Source organism: Jaculus jaculus, chromosome 16 (genome assembly GCF_020740685.1).
Source record: "Jaculus jaculus isolate mJacJac1 chromosome 16, mJacJac1.mat.Y.cur, whole genome shotgun sequence".
Classification (NCBI taxonomy): Eukaryota; Metazoa; Chordata; class Mammalia; order Rodentia; family Dipodidae; genus Jaculus; species Jaculus jaculus.
The window spans coordinates 50,444,569-50,464,109 of NC_059117.1; the positions used below are offsets into that span (position 1 = coordinate 50,444,569).

At 44.1% G+C, this 19,541-nt stretch overlaps 1 protein-coding gene across 14 annotated transcripts in view; it reads right to left on the bottom strand.

Moving 5' to 3' along the window:
• The window catches only part of Erc2 (ELKS/RAB6-interacting/CAST family member 2), a 1,023,973-nt gene extending 1,007,516 nt beyond the window's left edge, over positions 1-16,457 (bottom strand). For 13 of the 14 annotated variants that reach the window (XM_045136012.1, XM_045136010.1, XM_045136011.1 and 10 more), the window contains exon 1: positions 16,326-16,445. The gene's annotated coding sequence lies outside the window, so the exon portion shown is untranslated. Of the gene's footprint in view, positions 1-15,127; positions 15,243-16,325 lie in introns of all 14 variants that reach the window. The other variant, XM_045136003.1, reaches the window with a different exon arrangement.
• Between the last annotated feature and the right edge of the window lie 3,084 nt (positions 16,458-19,541).

Genomic DNA, 19,541 nt, shown 5'->3' on the forward strand with positions numbered 1-19,541 from the left:
TTTTTCTAACACCTACAAATGTGCTTTCTCTGTTACAAAAATATATTCCCAATGCTTAAGTATAAAGATGAAGGCAGGGACTGAAGCGATGGCTCAGTGGTTAAAGGTGCTTGCTTGCAAAGCCTGACAGCCTAGGTTCAATTCCCCAGTACCCACATAAAGTCAGATGCACAAAGTAGCATGCATCTAGAGTCTGTTTGCAGTGGCAGGAGGCCCTGGCATGCCCATATACACACGCTCTCTCCCTTCTGTCTCTCTCTCAAATAAAGAGGAAGGCAAAACAGAGAAGACTCAAAGGAGGATGCATTCTGATGTGCTGTAGCAGAGTTTCACCAATGGTGCAGAGTGAGTGCTAGCTAGCATCAGTGGGTATGGGGTTGGATTCAGGACTTGAGTGGTCAGCACATATATGAGAATGCATGTTCTAGAACACGGCTCCAAGAAGAGTGCAGCTGTGCCCAGCCAAAACAGGTTTCACCACAGGAAAGAAAGAAAGATGAGCCAAGCCCCTTATAATTGTGATCATGTGCCCGGCATGGTGGCACCCACCTTTAATCCCAGCACTCAGGAGACAGAGGTAGGAAGATCACCATGAACTCAAGGCCACTCTGAGGTTACACAGTGAATTCCAGGCCAGCCTGGAACAAGGCCCTACCAAAAAAAAAAAAAAAAAAAAAAGGGCTAAAGAGATGACTTAGTGGTTGAGGCACTTGCCTGCAAAGCCAAAGGACCCAGTTTCAACTCCTCAAGACTCACAGATTTACAAGGTAGCACATGCATCTGGAGTTTGTTTACAATGGCTACAGGCACTGACATGTCCATTCATCCCATTCTGTCTCTGTCTCTCAAATAAATAAATAAAATATAAAAATTATTTTAAAATATCTATTTCCCATATTATAATGGAGTCTCTAATAGCACCAAATGGTGGCCCATCTTCACTTCAGCCCTGTTGCAAAACAAATAATTCAAGTCCAGCAGTCCTTGAAGGCAAGACCCATGCTTGATTTACCTTTAGATCTTACCACTATGGTCAATAAGAAGAGTTTAAGCACAGACTTTGAGGTTGAGTCTTAGACTCAAATCCCAGTTTTTCCAATTACTTGAGATCATATGAGCAGAAGCTGTAAGTCCCTCTGATCTGAACTTTTCAGAGTGCCCCAAGGAGCTTCCCACTGCCAGTAGAAGCACCTCTGTCTCAAGGCCCCTTTCAGATCTCATGAAGCCAACTTCCCTTTGTAGGAGCAGAAGTGCCAGGGAATTAAATACACTCAAAAATAGAAGGTACTTTACACATTAATGCTGGTTACAGCACTATCTGTCCAAAACATGGAAACAGCCCAAATGCCCAATGACATTGGATGGACTAAAAAATGTGGCATATACATATAGATAGTTGAATATCATTCAGCCTTAAAAAGGAATGAGCGGGCTGGAGAGATGCCTCAGAGATTAAGGGGTATGCTTGCTATGACTGATGCCCTGTCAATTCCCCAGTATCCACATAAAGCCAGATGCATAAAGTGGTATATGCATCTGGAGTTCATTTGCAGCAAAAAGAGGTACCCATTCATTCCCCCCACTCTCTCTCTCCTTCCAAATAAAAAAAATAAATATTAAGAATAAAAGAAAGAAAGAAGGGTGGAGAAAAAGTCAGTGGTTAAAGGCACTTACTTACAAAGCCTGCCAGCACAGGTTCAATTCCCCAGCACCTAAATAAAGCTGGACTCAAAGAAGATGCAAGAGACTCTGGTGCATCAGTACACATACACAAATGCATATGAAAATATATAATGCAAATAAATATTTTTAAAAATAAATTAATAAATTATTTCTAAGAGGTACTAAAATCTAGCTACAATATATATATTAAAAGGAATTAGTGATTTGAAGAGATGACTCAGTGGTTAAAAGCGCTTCCTGGGCAGGCATGAGGACCTGAGGGGGCCTGAGACCCCTCAGTCTGATTCCCCAGAACCCGTGTAAATAGCTGTGTGGGGCAAGCATGTCAGTCATCCTAGTCCTGTGGGGAACAAAGACTGGAGAATGGCTGGGGCTTGAGAAAATGCCAACACTCTGGAATCAGCAGGAATCACAAGGAAGTAAGGGGGTGAGCAATGAAGAACAACTGATTTGCTATGGTCCACAAACACATTTTAATAAAGGAACTCGAATTTCACACCCAACTCCATCCTTTGCCTAAAGGGAGTCAATCCCATATAAGTAGAGACACTTCCAGATACCAAGTAGACCCTCAGAACAAACAGATCGCCACCACACCTTCTCAACTTAGACGACCAGAGGGCTGTGGGGTTAACATAGACTGCAGCCACATCCCTTTGGCTCTCCAGCTCTGGCTGTGCCCTCCTAGCAACACTAAGGCTTTGGCAAAGACCAGGACACAGCCATTTTCTAGCCTCGCAATGTACCATTCTAACAAACAAAACCCTAAAACTGTGAGATTCTATTGGAGTGTTTCCTTTGCTAAGTACTCTGTAATTGGCTTTGATGTCTTTTAACTTGCTTGTCCCATTTTCTTATAGCCATTGCCTCTGCTGACCAACCACCCAAAAGAATAGATTACTATACTACTACTATAACAACTCCTGTAGACTCGTACAGAAAACTGGTATGAGCTAGAGAATGCAGTTCAGTGATAGAACTTGTATGTGGCATATGAAAGGTCCTGGGTTCCATCCCCATCACCATAAACAAAACAACCAAGGGGAAACCCAATGCCTGTCCCGTAAGTCTGCAAAAAAATTTGCATATATATTTATAAAACAAAAACTGGACCAGTGCTGACTACACTTACATGTTAAAGGGGGTGCTTAAGGCATGGCTCAGTGGATAAGGTGCTTGCTTACAAAGCCTAACCAACCAGGTTCAATTCCTCAGTACCCATGTAAACACAGATGCACAGTGGCACATGCATCTGGAGTTCATTTGCAAAGCCAGAGGTCCTGATGTGCCCATCGCCCCCCTCTCTCTCCTCTTCTCTTCTCTCTCCTCTTTCTACTTGCGAATAAATAAAAATATTTTAAAGGAAGCTTTCCTTTAAAATATTTATGTATATATGATATATGTATGTGCATGTACTGATGTACATCTATTTGTGTATGTAAATGTGCGCACACATGTGGAAGTCAGAGGACAACCTCGGGTGCCAGTCCTTGCCTTCCACTTTGTTTGAGGCAGGGCCTCCAGCCACTGCAAATGAACTGCAGATGCATGCACCACCTTGTGCATCTGGCGTTACATGGGTATTGGGGAATTAAACCCTGCTGTCAGGCTCTACAATTAAGTGCCTTAACCACTGAGCAGTCTCTCTAGCCCTATATCTTACTCTTTTTTATTTTTATTTATTCATTTATTTGAGTGAGGGAAAGATGCAGAGAGAGAGAAAATGGCATGCCAAGGCTTCCAGCCACTGCAAATGAACTCCAGATGCATACACCACCTTTTGCATCTGGCTTATGTGGGTCCTAGGGAATCAAACCACGGTCCTTTGGCTTTGTAGGCAAGTGCCTTAACCACTAAGCCATTTCTCCAGCCCCCTATATATTACTCTTTAACATAACCCCAAAAGCTTTCTTTTTCCTGGAATATTGGCCAAGTTGTAACTAAAAACTGGACATATCTAATGACACCCATCTTTGCTCAGGTGCATTATGGGGTTCTGACTTCTTCGCCCTATATTACTGCTCACATTTTTTCAATTCCCCAATTCTAAAATAGTGATGCCATTCAAGAAATACCTGAGTGACTGCACAAACTCTGCCACCTTCTTCAAGAAGCCTTCCTCCATCCTCTTCATGAGCCATCCAGGTCCTCTGGGACGAGCTAACGTTCCCTCAGAAGATCACCATTTTGTTGCTCCCCTGCTCCTCCACTGCCCACTACAACCCCCAAGCTGCCCCAAATCTCCACATACTCAGAAGAGAACAGACATGAAGCAAGTACACAGACATGTAATGAGTATAGAACATAATGGTTAAATTCCTTATCAATGAAGTCAGTCCATCATGAAAGTACATGGGTTATGTTCACTCTCAGGGTTACAACAGCTAACCAATGGGCTGGAGAGATGGCTTAGCAGTTAAGGCACTTGCCTGCGAAGCCTAAGGACCCAGGTTCAATTCACCAGTTCCCATGTAAGCCAAATGCACAAGGTCCCACATGCATCTGGAATTTGTTTATAGTGGCTATAGGACCTGGCACACCCATTCTCTCCCCTCTCTCAAATATATATATTTGGTTTTTCGAGGTAGGGTCTCACTCTAGCTCAGGCTGACCTGGAATTCACTATATAGTCTCAGGGTGGCCTTGAATTCATGGAGATCCTCCAACCTCTGCCTCCCGAGTTGCTGGGATTAAATATGTGCACCACCATGCCCGGCTTAAATAAAATATTTTTTTTAGAAACCAGCTAACCAGTGATAGTAACTTAGTTGAAACTGCAAGAACCAACTTCTGTGTACTGTGAACACACACACACACACACGCGCGTGCGCACACACACACACACACACACACACACACACACACACGAACGCACACACTAGTAATGGTTCTTTGGAGAAAGCTGCCCCAGATATTGGGAAACAGAGATCCTAAGTAAGGAGAAAGCTAGTGACAAGCATTCAATGGGAACTCAGATCTCTTGACCCTGGGCCAATGCTGTATTTCTGTATCTAAAAGGATCTACTCTGAAGTTATTCTAAGCAACTATTCATGCTGTGAATTCAAGGTGGGTCATCAGTGTATTTGAAACTCATGGTTAAAAATACAGTTCTTTTTTTGTTTTACAAAGGCAAAGAATTCCCCCTTGTGTGCCCACCCCTGTAAAATGTTCTATACTCACCAGCATGAGCAGCTGCCATTGGAACCCAGTTCTCTTTGTGTCTACCCAGCATCAAGCAGTACCTGTTTTCACAGAGCCCACAGGAATGCCAACCTACTGTCCCATTCACTGCTTCCTCACAAGGGGCAGGCTTCAGGAACAAGACAGAGGAGAGTCAAAACTTGGAAAGAAGGAATGGGAAGGAAGGAACTTTACAGCATAGATGGGAAGAATAAAAAATAATCGCCAGAAAAGATATCAAAAACTATCTCCCTCACACAGCAGTTAAAGGTATTTCAAAGCCTGATGGTCTAGGTTGGATTCCCCAGTACACATGTAAAGCCAGGTGAACAAAGTGTCTAGAGTTCATTTGCAGTGGCAAGAGGCTATGGGATGCCCATACTCACTCATTCACTCTCTCTGTAATTAACACACACACACACACACACAGACAGACAGACAGACAGACAGACAGACAGATAGATAGATGTATATACATCTTTAAAAATGTCCTGAGCCAGGCATGGTAACACAAGCCTTTAAATACCAGCTTGGAAAGCTGAGTTAGGAGGATTTCCATGAGTTCAAGGCCAGCCTGGTACTACAGAGTGAGTTCCAATTCAGCCTGGGTTAGAGTAAGACCCTGCCTCAAAAAAATATATATACTCTTGAAGATAATCATATTAAGTGATTATGCCATTCTCAGAAAGACAAATACCATATTTTTTCTCATTTTTGGTTCCTAGGCATTACATATATACATAAAACCATGTATGAATATATGACATGAAATTATATGTGAAATTGTCTAGGTAGAATATGTTTAACATATAATACATACTTGTATAGAGAACTTATAAACACATTTTTTTTTTTTGTATTTCGAGGTAAGGTCTCACTCTAGCCCAGGCTGACCTGGAACTCATGATGTAATCTTAGGCTGGCCTTGAGCTCATGGTGATCCTCTTAACCTCTGCCTCCCAAGTGCTGGGTTTAAAGGTGTGAGCCACCATGCCCGGTGAAACACATTTCTTAAAGCCTGGAAAACAAATATGAAAAGTCTTTTAAATGTCAGTAGCTTTGTTGCACTTGGATGCTATACCTTGAACCTTCCTGCTCAAGGTGATGACAGTTGGCTGAAGCCAAAGGCAACGTGGCCAGTCTGCTTTCCTCAGGCACAAGAAAGCCATCTTGATAGGAGTCTGGTGTCTATCTGCATCCCTGAGAAACAATCAGGGGCCACAGGTTCAGCCCCACTTCTCCAACCTCAGAGCAGCTCCCACCTACACAAACACCTTCAGTCACCACAGGTTCAAACAGGATGAAGTTACCCAGGCATGGTGGCGCACGGCTTTAATCCCAGCACTTGGGAGACAGAGGTAGAAGGATCACTATGTGTTCAAGGCCAGCCTGAGACTACATGATGAGTTCCAGGTCAGCCTGGGCTAGAGTGAGACCCCACCTTGACCCACCTCAAGCAAAAAAAAAAAAAAAAAACTCCCCGCCCTGACCCCACCCACCGTGTTACAGCAAAATTCACTCCATAAGAACTAGCATAGACAGTGCACAACGTGCTTTGATTTCTTATGAAACCCTGTTCTTTCTTGCTATAATTAGTCATGCCATTTTAGCAAAAATGTCTTGCAACATTTGCATAAGGATCTCAGAGTATTCTCAGAGAATAATCACACTGCTCAATTCCCATTCAAGCTCTTGTCTTCTCCTCTACTAAAGTTGCCTTCAATTAATAGTTCACTCCTCAAACATTTAGTGGGGGATGCACTTGGCAACTTGAAACTCATTCATACCTAAAACCACTGAGTGACAACTTACCTGTAGGGGTGGAGAGCAAGTCACAGAGAGAGAGGTGAGAGAGAGAGAGAGAGAACATGAGTACCAGAGTTCAATGAGCAAAGCTGTTGGTACTGGGCACCCGAGATCACCATCTCTGATCTTCTGTCTCCAAGAGTACCCCAGAGATGTCCTTTTAACCCCATTCATGCAGTGAGGCCAAAATCTCACTATGACTTCCAGGAAAAGAGTAATCAATTCCTTCCTGAAAGTGCTGGCTGCCTTCTCTCTCATTCTCTCTCCTTTTTAATTTTGTTGAGTGCCCACTAGATGCCAGCAGCTAGACAGTGCCTGGGCTCTGACCAAGAAGAACTCTCCCTGGCAAAGTCAATGTAAGTTCAAGAGCATATGGAGTGGAACTTGAAAGCAACAAATGTTAGAGATGCAAGTGGAAAAGGAATGCCCAGGAGATTGTGAGTACAGTCCAGGGAGTCAGTTGGCTGACTGATGAGGAAATTCAATTGAGTCACAAACTAAAGTGGCCCAAGAGAGGGGTGCCCAATTGCATCTCAATTAAGTCAGTGAAGTAATGGCCCTGAGCTTCCCCAGCTGAGGCAGGGCAAGTAGAACATCACACAAAAACCTTGATCCTGGATCTATGACAAGATAGCTGCTCTCAGTGCTTTGGCATGGACAGTATTGGGGTAAATGTCTTTTCTACCTTTCTAATTTTTATTTATTTGCAAGCAGAGGGAGACAGGGAGAGAGACTAGGCATGCCAGAACCTCCAACCACTGCAAACAAACTCCAGATGCATACACCATATTGCATCTGGCTTTACATGGGTATGGGGGAATTGAACCAGGATCCTTAGGCTTTGCAGGCAAGCGCCTTAATCCCTGACCCATCTCTCCAGCCATTTATTCATTTGGGTGCACTAGGGCATCTAGCCACTGCAAATGAAGTCCAGATACATGGGCCACTTTGTGCATCTGGCTTTATGTGAATACTGGGAGATCGACCCCAGGATATCAGACTTTGCAAGCAAGCCTCTTAATCACTGAGACATCTCTCCATTGACAGTAGATGTCTTTTCGGTTGTGGGAACAGTCACTGCTCTTACTGTTTCTAGAGATGACTAGGCAGGCTTGAAGATAAGAATATCAGGCGTACGTGGGTTCAACTCTGGCCCTTTCAGCAAGTTCTTCTGGGTATTGGGATTATAGCAAAAGTGCAAATGTTCCTTCATGGAGCTGAAATATTTGTATTTACTTACTTGAGAGGAGAGAGAGACTATGAGCTCATCAGGGTCTCTTACTACTGCAAACAAACTATAGATGCATGTGCCACTTTGTGCACCTAGTTATACATGAATACTAGGGGACTGAACACTAGACCAGCAGGTTTTGCAAGCCAGTGCCTTAACAAGTTGTTTGAGCCTCAGTTCCCTTATCTATAAAGTAGGATGATACACAAAATAAATAGGTGATATAAAAAGCACCTAGTATGTAGTAAATACTCGTGACACCCAATCTTTAAGCGAGGAATTATCTGTAGCTCACCTCTGGGTCCCTAATTCTGATGACCAAGTAGATGTTCAACAGCTAACTCATGAGTCACGTGTGGAAACTAGTAAGCATTGCTTCTCTCCAAACCAGAGAGATCCTATTACTTAAGCAAGCAACATGGCAGAAAGGCCGCTGCTTCTGCTGCTTCTTTGTGTTTTAAGAAAAGTGTATGAGGCCGGGCGTGGTGGTGCACGCCTTTAATCCCAACACTTGGGAAGCTGAGGGAAGACGATCACCATGAGTTCCAGGCCAACCTGATACAACACAGTGAATTTTCAGGTCAGCATGGGCTACATCGACACCCTACCTCAAAAAAAAAAAAAAAAGTATACATCAATATTTGGGTGCTTGCATCACCTTTTGCACCTGATTTATGTGGGACCTGGAGAATCAAACATGGGTCCTTAGGCTTCACAGGCAAGAGCCTTAACCATTAAGCTGTCTTTCCAGCCCTCCTCAGTCTTTTTTTTTCAAACACAAAAACAATGTTATTGAGCACTAGTATTCCAATTCAAAGAATCTGCTTGTACAGAGACCTCCGTGGACAGAGAGCTGATATAAATGCCTACCAGAGTACAAAGTAAGTGCAAGTTGGTAGTCATCAGACAACCAAAACAATAAGAAGAAAGTTAAAGCTCAGCACACTAATGTTCGATTCCCCAGTACCCACATAAAGCCAGATGCACAAGGAAGCATATGCATCTGGAATTTGTTTGCAATGGCTAGAGGTCCTGGCATGCCCATTCTCTCTATCTGCTTCACTCTCTCCTTCTCTCAAATAAATTAATTAATTAAATTAAACAAATGGGGGAACAAAGCTTAAGCAGCTGAAAAACATATAAAAACACTAACGTAAATCAAACCTTGTGCCGAATTTTTAAAGGGGAGGAAAAACAGACATATAAATTCAGACCCAGAAAATCAAGGTGGCCATCCCACAAAAGTTCTAGAACATTTAAAAGGTAACAGGTAGAAAGGAGGTCCATTCATCTCTGACTTTGCCTTTTATTTATTTTTTTATTCTTTTTCTGGTTTTCTGAGGTAGGGTCTCACTCTAGCTCAGGCTGACCTGAAATTCACTATGTAATCTCAAGGTGGCCTCAAACTCTCAGCAATCCTCCTACCTCTGCCTCCCACATGCTGTGATTAAAGGTATGTGCCACCACGCCTGGCTCTGACTCTGCCTTTTAACTAGCACTGACCAAAGTCATGCCAGATGAGATCATAAAGGGCTCCAGTAAATGGTTCTGACCAGTGAGCAGAACCCCTGCTGCATGGCATAATGGTTGGCATGTCATCAGCAAGGCTCTACATTACTCACTTCCTACTTCCCGGCAGATGTGATGCCATCAGGAGCAGCTAATACGAACCCTTCAGGAAATTTTAGCTTTGTTCTCAGAAGATTAAAAGGTAACAGCCAAAAACAATTGGTATTTACCCAACCCCATTCTTTTTTAAATATTTTCTTTATTATTTATTGGAAAAGGGCTGATATATAGAGGGAATGAGCGCACCAGGGCCTCCAGCCACTGCAAATGAACTCCAGATGCATGTGCCACCTTGTACATCTGGCTTACATGGATCCTGGGGAGTCAAACCTGGGTCTGTAGGCTTTGCAGATGCCTTAGTCGCTAAGCCATCTCTCCAGCCCCACCCCCCTTTTGTCCCTATATTTTTGAGGCAGGGTTTCACTCTAGCCCAGACTGACTTGGAACTCTCTATGTACTTCCAGGCTGGCTGAAAACTCACAGTGATCCTCCTACCTCTGCCTCCTAAGTGCTGGTGGCACCCAGTTCCATTCTTGTTTATTTTTATTTTTTTTATTTTGGGGTGGGGCATGCACTACAATATGGAGATGAGAGAATAGCTTGGAGATGTGTGTGGAGGCAGGCTCTCTTCCTGCAAATGAACTACCAGACTGCAAAGGAACGAACAACATCCAGACCAGCTGCCCCATGAGCTTCTCATGCTCCTGGCTCCACTTCCTGATGCTAAAGGCTCACTGGGATCATGGGCACATGTGTCACTTTGCATCCAGCTTTCCATGTCACCCGATGCCATTCTTGTCTCATGTTCCAAGAGCTGCTTTGTGCCCAACTTTCCTTCTGCCTTCATTCACACGAAAAGTGCACATCATGCATTTAAACTTCAAGGGTCTCCCAAACTCCAGTCTCCAGCCCAAGAAATGGAGCTCAACGTTTTCAACCTGGTTGCATACAGGACAGTTAAGCCTACTTTTATTTTTCCCCAAGGTAGGGTCTCACTCTAGCCCAGGCTGACCTGGAATTCACTATGCAGTCTCAGGCTGACCTCAAATTTATGGCAATCCTCCTTCCAGTGCTGCGATTAAAGGCATACACCATGCCCAGCAATTATGTGTTGAGCTTTCTTTTTGTGTGTGTATGTTTCAAAGTCGGGTCTTGTTCTAGCCACGGCTAACCTAGAATTCACTATGTAGTCTCAAGCTGGCCTGAACTCACAGTGATCCTCCCACCTCTGCCTCCCAACTGCTGGGATTAAAGGTGTGCACCACTGCACCCCAGCTATTTTCTGACATTTTTATTGGCAATTTTTACATATGTACAAAATGTCTTCGGCTGATCTATGCCGGGCTTCTAGGGATGGCTCTACTGTGAGCTATGGGCCAGGTTCTATTATATTACATGTGCATTTTAGGTCCTGAGCTGGATGAGTAGCAGCTACTTGGAGCATGCTCCTCTTATGCCAGCAGTTTACAGTCAGGAACCCAGGCAAGGCTCACAAGTAAACTTCACTTCCACTGGCCACCTGTCTCCAATAAAGCAAGTTGTATGAGGAAGTCTACTCTTGGTGGTAACAGTAGATTCTGCCCACAGTAGGGGAAGGAATGTTTGATGAATTATAATCCAAAATTGCACAAAGGGTACAAAACATGGTGTGATTAGAGAAGTTTAGTGTTTTATTTATTTAAACTTTTTATTGATAACTTCTATAAATATAGACAATATACTATTATCACAACCCCCTCCCACCACCCTTCCTTTTTCCCTTCCTGAATCCCCCCTCCAGTGAATCTCTTCTTCTTTCCAACTGGTCTGTCTTCTATTTTGATGTCATCATTTCCACCCCCCTCCAATTATGAAGATCTTGTGTAGGTAGTGCCAGCCACTGTGAGGTCATGAATATCAAGGCCACTTTGTGTTTGGAAGTCAGTACTATTATTGTAAGAAATCCTCACATTCTTTCTCCTACCTTTTTTCCATGGTCCTGAGCCTCGGAGGCGTGATAGACCCATCTCACTTTGAAGTTTACACTTTTTGCTTTTATACTGTTTCTTTCTCCCTTCACTATCACCTCTATGCTTTATGACATATATATGAAACATTTAACTTTTGCATGTCAAGAATGTGATTCTAGAAGGCTGACTATCACAGCAGGTATGTGGGCACATATATGCTACTTAAATTATTAAAACATCATTTTGTAAACCCTAACAGTATCCCAAGAGATAATGTTCAATGTAGTGTGGTGTGGGCCTGTATGTGGGTTCTGTCATCACAGAACTTACCATTAGGTGCCAGTAGAAGGAATGCCATTGATATTTGTGGGAAGGGATGAAGATATAGAGAGAGCAGTGGATACTGTAGACATGTGAGGTACATGTGCAGACAAGAGTTACTTCATTTATCCAGATAGCAAGAAAGGTGAACAGTAACAGCAATAATGATTAGAAGAGCATTAGTATTTAAAGTCTGACTTTCTTTTTTCTAAATTAAAACATTTATTGGAGAGAGAGAGAAAGGGGTTGCACCAGGGCATCTAACTCCACGTCTCAAACACTGGGATTCTAGACATGTGCCACTGCACCTGCCATTGACATGGTTTTAAGGGTCTGAGTTCAGGTCATCATGCTTGTGGCAGTGTGTTTTACTAACTGAGACATCTTCCCAGCTCTCATGTTCATATGTAAAAATTGCCAATAAAATAGTCAGAGAATAGCTGGGGTGCGGTGGCGCACACCTTTAATCCCAGCACTCGCGAGGCAGAGGTAGGAGGATCGCTGTGAGTTCAGGCCAGCTTGAGACTACATAGTGAATTCTAGGTTAGCCTTGGCTAGAATGAGACCCTACTTTGAAACACACACACAAAAAAAAGAGAGGAAGAAAGGAAGGAAAGAAGGGAGAAAGGGAGAGAGGGAGGGAAGAGAGGAAGGAAGAAGTCAGAGAACAGTATGAATACGGTTGAAACTGAATTATTGGCTGGTAATTAGGTCACACCTTACCTCTACCCTGCAATGTGACAGCCCAAATGTTAAGATCAGACGATTTTTTAAAAAGCTAACAGGTGTCCAAGTAAAACGGAAAAAATCGGGGCCTGGTGGTACACGCCTTTAATCCCAGCACTCGGGAGGCAGAGGTAGGAGGATCGCCATCAGTTTGAGGCCACCCTGAGACTACATAGTAAATTCCAGGTCACCCTGAGCTACAGTAAGATCCTACCTCGAAAAACCAAAAGAAAAAAAAAGAGTCACACTTTGGGCTGGAGAGATGGCTTAGCAGTTAAGACATTGGCCTACAAAGCCAAAGGACCCAGGTTCAATTCCCCAGGACCCACGTTAGCCAGATGCACAAGGTGTCCCATGCTTCTGGAGTTCATTTACAGTGGCAGGAGGCCCTGGCGTGCCCATTCTCTCTCTGTGTCTTCTTCCTCTCTTCTTCTTTCTCTCTGTCAAATAAATAAATAAAGTATTTTTTAAAAAAAGGAGAAAATGCCAGTTGTACAAAATCAAAAAAAAAAAAAAATCATAGACAATCCATTGAGGTGACTCTCTGGATAACATTGTTTATATAACTTAGCAAGACACCTGCCTTGGTAAACCTCCACCGCTGAGGTGCAGTGGGATGGTACCGAGGACGCTTTAACCCGTGACCTTTCCAGAACAATAAGGAAGAGCAGCCAGTTGTGATACACACGCTTTAAATCCCGGCAGTTGGGAGGCAGAGGTAGGAGGATCAATGTGGATTCAAGGCCACCCTGAGACTACATAGTGAATTTCCGACCAGTCTGGGCTAGAGTTACCTCAAAAAATGGGGGGAAAAAACCATACTGTTTTAATAGAATAATTATAAAAGGAAATATATTTAACCACTAATGAAAAATGATCACCTTGAAAGAGGAAAAAAAAGAAGACTCTAATCCCGTAGTCTGCAAGAAATCAACAAACTTATGTTAAGGGCATTTACTCAAGCAAGATTTACTCAAGATCAAAATTGGGAATTTAAAGAAACAAGAAAAATAAAAGAGTGTGGGTTTCAGGTTTGTTTTGTTTTGTTTTGTTTTCTTACCTTCTTTTAAGTCAGCATCAAATTTAGAACTAAAGCAGGGCATGGTGGTGCGCACCTTTAATCCCAGCACTGGGGAGGCAGAGGTAAGAGGATCGCCATGAGTTTGAGGCCACCCTGAGACTATATAGTAAATTCCAGGTCAGCCTGGGCTAGAGTGAGACCCTACCTCAAAAAAATAAAAAAATAAAAAATTTAGAACTATTGGGCCAAAAAAATGCTCTACTAGAAATATATAACACCCAAGGTTGCAAAAATTGCCTGTTGCAGAAGAAGAACCTTCAAATGGATAGGCAAGCAGTAGGTTACAAGGCCCATCCATGTTGCAGTGGACCCCTCACAGAGTGGACTCTATGTATGCTTGCAGGGCCCACGATTCACACTGGACATGTGCAGACCACACAACCTAAATCTCAACTCAAGACCATGGCAAGGTCATGGATTCTGGGTCATTAAAAATAAAATGAGCTCAAGTTCTTGCTGTCACACCACAATGTGGCAAGATACTTAACTCATATCAGTCTCTCCATCTGGAGTTAGGGGTAATAATAGCTCCTACCTCATATGAGCCCTATAAAGTTTATAAAAAGATAACACACTGACTCAGTAAAGTGCTACGTTCAATAACAACGACGAACACAGTAATAGTAACGCTGCCGTGACAAACCTGACTTCTATGTGAAGACATCCTTAACAGCATGTTCTGGTTCACAATCTGTTCATAAAATGCTGAGTTCACAGTGCTAAGTTCACAGCCAGGTTCGGTTTCTGTAAAGTGACAGCTCCCCTAATCAATGAGTAATGTTCTAATGAATGCATGGAGAAAGACGCTGAGAAACCAGCCTTACACTTAGAGAGCTGAGAAGGCCCCGGTCCTCCACCCTCCATCCATTCCACTGGGGAATGAAGTCTCACTATCCATTCATACTCCCTCCTCCCAAAATTGTAAAGGTCTTTATTAGAGCACAAAAAGCCAGCCAGCAAGACGGCTCACATGAGAAAAGGGCAAACTCCTGTCTCTACCCCAGCAACAATACCCCCACCACCTCCTCTTCCATCCTAACCAGCGGCCTGCAGAAGAAAAATCAGGTTGCCCCTCACTTCCCTAAGTTGAGTCACATTGTCAAGGCTCAAAGAAGCCCTTCCATCCGTGTCCACCCAGATTAAGCACATTTCTCTGCTTGAAAAAACACCCATCCAATCAAAGCCCTGATGGAAGAGCCAAGTACAGTCTTACTCAGAAACAATGTGACTTTACAAGGACAAGAGTGACCAGAGGAGACAACGTGCCACACCCTTCTCCCAGATAGTTCAACAGTAAATGGTGTCTCTTATTTAAAATAATGATAATTAATAGGTTGATATTGTATATATGTAAGTACAATGATTGAGATGGCGAAGTAATATGATGGAGAATGGAATTTCAAAGGGGAAAGAGTGGGGGGGAGGGTATTACCATGGGATATTATTTTATAATCATGGAAAATGTTAATAAAAATTTAAAAAAATAATGATAATAATAATGACTGCAATTCTAAAGGTGAACCACTCCCCACCTCCATGCTTGACACAGGACTCATTTCATGTTCACCCCAACTACTTACAAACTACAACAAGCAGGGACACAAGGGGACACAGGCCACACAGATTTGCTTCTAAGCGCATTTTCCAGCAGTTTTCTTCCAGCTACGGGTGCGTCTCACAGCCAGCCCCTCATACCTGGTGGAAACCAATGGTTAAAGCAAAACCACTGATTTTTTTTTCCAAGAGCCAACCAGGAAACTAACCCTGACAAGTGGGAACAGCCCTCCTCTCCGGAGCACTGATTGGCTCCCGGGGTTCCACGGGTCCCCGGTCCACCCACATCAGTGGCAGGTGCGGCTGTCAATCACAGAGGGGACTGACAATTCACCGCTCAGGGAGTAAATTGTCTTTCCACCCAAGCCAAGGCAAGACAGGTAGCCGCCTAAAATCGATCTTCTGAGGAGACCCTCCCCTCCGGCGAAGAGAAGAGAGACCCACATCAAGTGCAAGATAAATTGGAAAAAAAAAAAAAAAAACCCGAACAGAAAAGAGAGAGCTTGCGAAATTATTCTATCATCCCGTACCAAGGCAGCCCTTCATCGTCACTGTCCTAAAATGATCTTTCAAAGGCTCCGACAGTAATTAAAAATACAAATTAAAAAAAACAGGTACCCCTGGAAACTCGTGAGTAGCCCCTGTATAATCAGGAGACGGGGAGAGGGGAGGTTAGGGACCCGCTTCTGTTTAATGTCATATGGTGGTGCTTTTCATAACCACCTCCTCTGTATCTGTACCCCTTCTCAGTAAATCCGGCTTCGTCTTCCTTGACACGGATTTTTTTCTTTCTTTCTTTTTAACCTGAGCTCTCTCCTCCAGACAGCCAAGCACCCCACCCCCTGGGCTGGGGCTCCCTCCTTCTTCCACTTTGTTAAGCTTGGGGTACCACGAGACCCCCTCCCCGGCCCAGGAACATCCCGGCCCCGGAGGCCAAAAGGGGTCGCCATGCAGACGGGATGTGAGCTGGAGCACGGGAAGGCATGGATGGTAGTAAAGGGAAGACTAGGCACTTGTTCCAATCCGGGGGTTTAGACACACCGAGACAAATCCGCCCTGAGGCCGCCCCATCCTTTCCTTTCCCCGGGTCTAGGCAAAGATGCTTCGTCCCCCTAAGCTCCCCACCAAAACGCATTGCAGCTCCCCCACGAGCGAGCGAAGTGGGGACCCCCTGGCACCCAGGAGGGATGCTCGTCCCACGCGGGGTATCCCGGGGCGTCTCACCTTTTGCAATGATGCTCGGCTCCCCCGGGGGCCGCCCCACAAGGGTTTTTACAACCTCACGGCGGCCGAGCGATCAGAAGCGGGAGGAGGAGGACAGATGGATGGGGAGGATGGATGGGGAGGACCGCGCCGGGCCGGGCGGGGCCGGGGCCGAGGGGGCGGCACCCGCCGCAGTCCCGAGACGCGCGCTCGCTCGCTCGCGGCTGCCGGGATGCGCTCCTCCTTCCCTGACTCACATTCCCAGCATTCCCGCGGAGCCTGGGGCGGAGGGGGGCGGGGGAGGAGGCCGGGCTGGGGCCTGGGCGTCTCCGCGGGGGGGCAGCAGAGAGCTCTTGGCAGCCTAGGACCTGAAACTCCCGACCCCACCACACACCCCCTTCCCCATCTTGCAGGCCACCCCTTCCATAAGCACTTCAGGGACTTCTGGTGACTTTGAGGACAGGGGATGACAGGCAAAGCATATATCTTTTTAAGTTAAGGGTTAGAGTAGGGCAGGGGACTTGGGAAGATATCCTATCCCTTGACATGGTCCCATCGGAGAATAGTCCTTAGGGTTTGAAAGGAGTCCACAGATTTCTACTTTTCTACCCTCCCTCCCCAAAAGAAAGAAAGAAGGAAAGAGAGAGATAGAGAGAGGAAGGAAGGAAGAAATTAAGAAAGAAAAAAGAGAGAAAGAAGAGAAAGAAAGAAGAGGGAAAGTAAAAGAGGATGGAGGGACAAGGAGAAGGAAGGAGAAAGAAAGATGGAGCTGAGCTGAAAACCTCCTCCCTGTATAGAAAGAGAGAGAAAGGAAGGAAGAAAGGAAGAGGGCTGAATAGATTACTTAGTGGTTAAGGCATCTACCTGCAAAGCCAAAGGACTCATGTTCGATTTCCAGGACCCATGTAAGCCAGATGCACAAGGTAGTGCATGCATCTAGAGTTCATTTGCAGTGGCTGGAGGCTATGGTGTGCCCATTCTCTCTATCTGCCTCTCCCTCTCTCTAATAAGCAAATAAATAAAATACTTTTTAAAGGGAAGAAAGAAGAAAGAGCAAGAAGAAAAAAAAGAATGGAGGGAAAGAGGGAAGAAAAAAGAAAGGAAGGAAGGATGAAGAAGCAGAAAGCTACATTCATCATATTCATTGAGTACCTGGTCTTTGTTACAGTTGTAGGCATTATCCCACTTAAGGTAGAAAGATAGTGACTGAATACACACACACACACACACACACACACACACACACGTAACATGAATAAGCAGTTGGACAATTTTTTCATTGTTATTATTGGAAAAGCTACCTATCAACAAGTCTTTGGTTCCTGTCCCTTTGCATCAGAGAGGAGATCTCCAAACATGGCCCTCCTCATTGACTTCAGCACAGCAGTGATTTCCTTTATGTCCTGGTGACTCCCTTGCTCCCAGCATTTCCTTAGACAGATCTAAATGTCTCCTGCTGGGTAACCCAGACAAATACAGCAGATCCCAGCATAGGATGAGAGGACCTGTGGAATTAGCATGGTGAGTGGAGATGCCTCCTCTTTTTCTCCCCCCCCCCCACCTTGGGAACTCAGATATTATTAACTGATCCTGCTCAGGGAATCAAATGCTGGAACAAGGAGACCATCTTATGCCAGCCAAAATACCTGTTCCATGTTATTTAAGGTTTTTCGTAGACTTGCTCTCCTGACCATGATACTTCAAAGAAAAACTAAAAACTACACCTATTGGGTTCAGTAATCCTATTGAAACTGGAAATTCCTAAAATTGGGTTGTTTTCTTTTGTTTTTTGGTTTTTACAGGTATGGTTTCACTCTAGGTCAAGCTGATCTGGAATCACTATTTTGTCTCAAGCTGGTTTGGAACTCACAGTGATCCTCCTACCTCTGCCTCCCAAGGACCAGAATTAAGGGCATACGCCACCTTGCCCAGCTAAAACTGAGTATTTTTGACATAGATATAGATATCTTGGTATTTCCTGTGTGTAGGCACTTACATTTTCTCACTTGCACAAAAACTGTGAAATGTTTCTTTCAGGAAAAATCAGGTGACATACCCAAGGTGGCCTCATTGTGGATTTACTTAAATACAGTAAAAGGTTTACCACCGGACACTTGTTCTCTTTCCCTTTGATCCAGGGGGCTCTAAATGGAAATCCCTGGGCTTTCAAAAGACAACTTATTATACACAGACCTAAGTACATTTTTCCCACAGGAAAAAGGCCTATGGATTTCTACTAAATTGGGTCCATGACCCAGAAAAAACTAAAAGCAGTCCACTTGCCATAGAAAACAAGAATTAGAAGTTTTTACCAGTCCTTAAGATGTAATTACCACCTTCTCTGAGATTGTTTCCCATCTGAAAAAAAAAAAAAACTGAATTAAGGATCTGAGGGCTGGAGAGAGGGCTCAGCAGTTGAACTCACTTGTATGCGGGGGCCTAACAGTTTGGACTTGGTTCCCCAGGAGCCACATAGAGCCAAATGCACAGTGTCACATGCATCTGGAGTCTGCAGCATCAGGAGGCCCTGGCATGCCTGTTCAATCTGTAGCTCTCTCTCTCTCCCAAATAAAATAAATATAAATAAATGAATAAGCCTCCACATGTCTTCCAGCTACCATTCTCTAACTTTATAATAAAATCTACACATACAAGGGTTGGAGAGATGGGTCAGTGGTTAAGGCCCTTGCCTGCACAGCCTAACCACACAAGTTCTATTCTCCAGTACCCACATAAAGTTAGATGCCCAAAGTGGCACATGTATCTGGAGTTCATTTGCAACAGCTGGAGCCCCTGGCACACCTATTCTCTCTGTAGCTCTTCTCTCTGTCACTCCCTGCTTGCAAATAAGTAAATAAAAATATCAAATATATAGATAGATATGTACATATACAAAAACACACAGCCTCCTCTTCAAAATGCCATTAAGGAGCTATTATGAGATCCCACCTGACAGAAAAGAAAATAAAACATGTGAGTCTTTTTAAAATTCTTATTTATTTATTTATTTGTAAGCAGAGAGAGACACAGAGACTCAGAAAGATGGAGAGACAGAGAATGGGCACACCAGAACCTCTAGCCACTGCAAACAAACTCCAGATACACACATCTGGCTTTATATGGGTCCCAGGGCATTGAACCCAAGTTGTTAGGCTTTGCAGGCAAGTGCCTTAATGGTTAAGCTGTTTCTCCAGCCCTAAAATGTGTTTGTCTTGAACAACACAATCTATTGCCCAG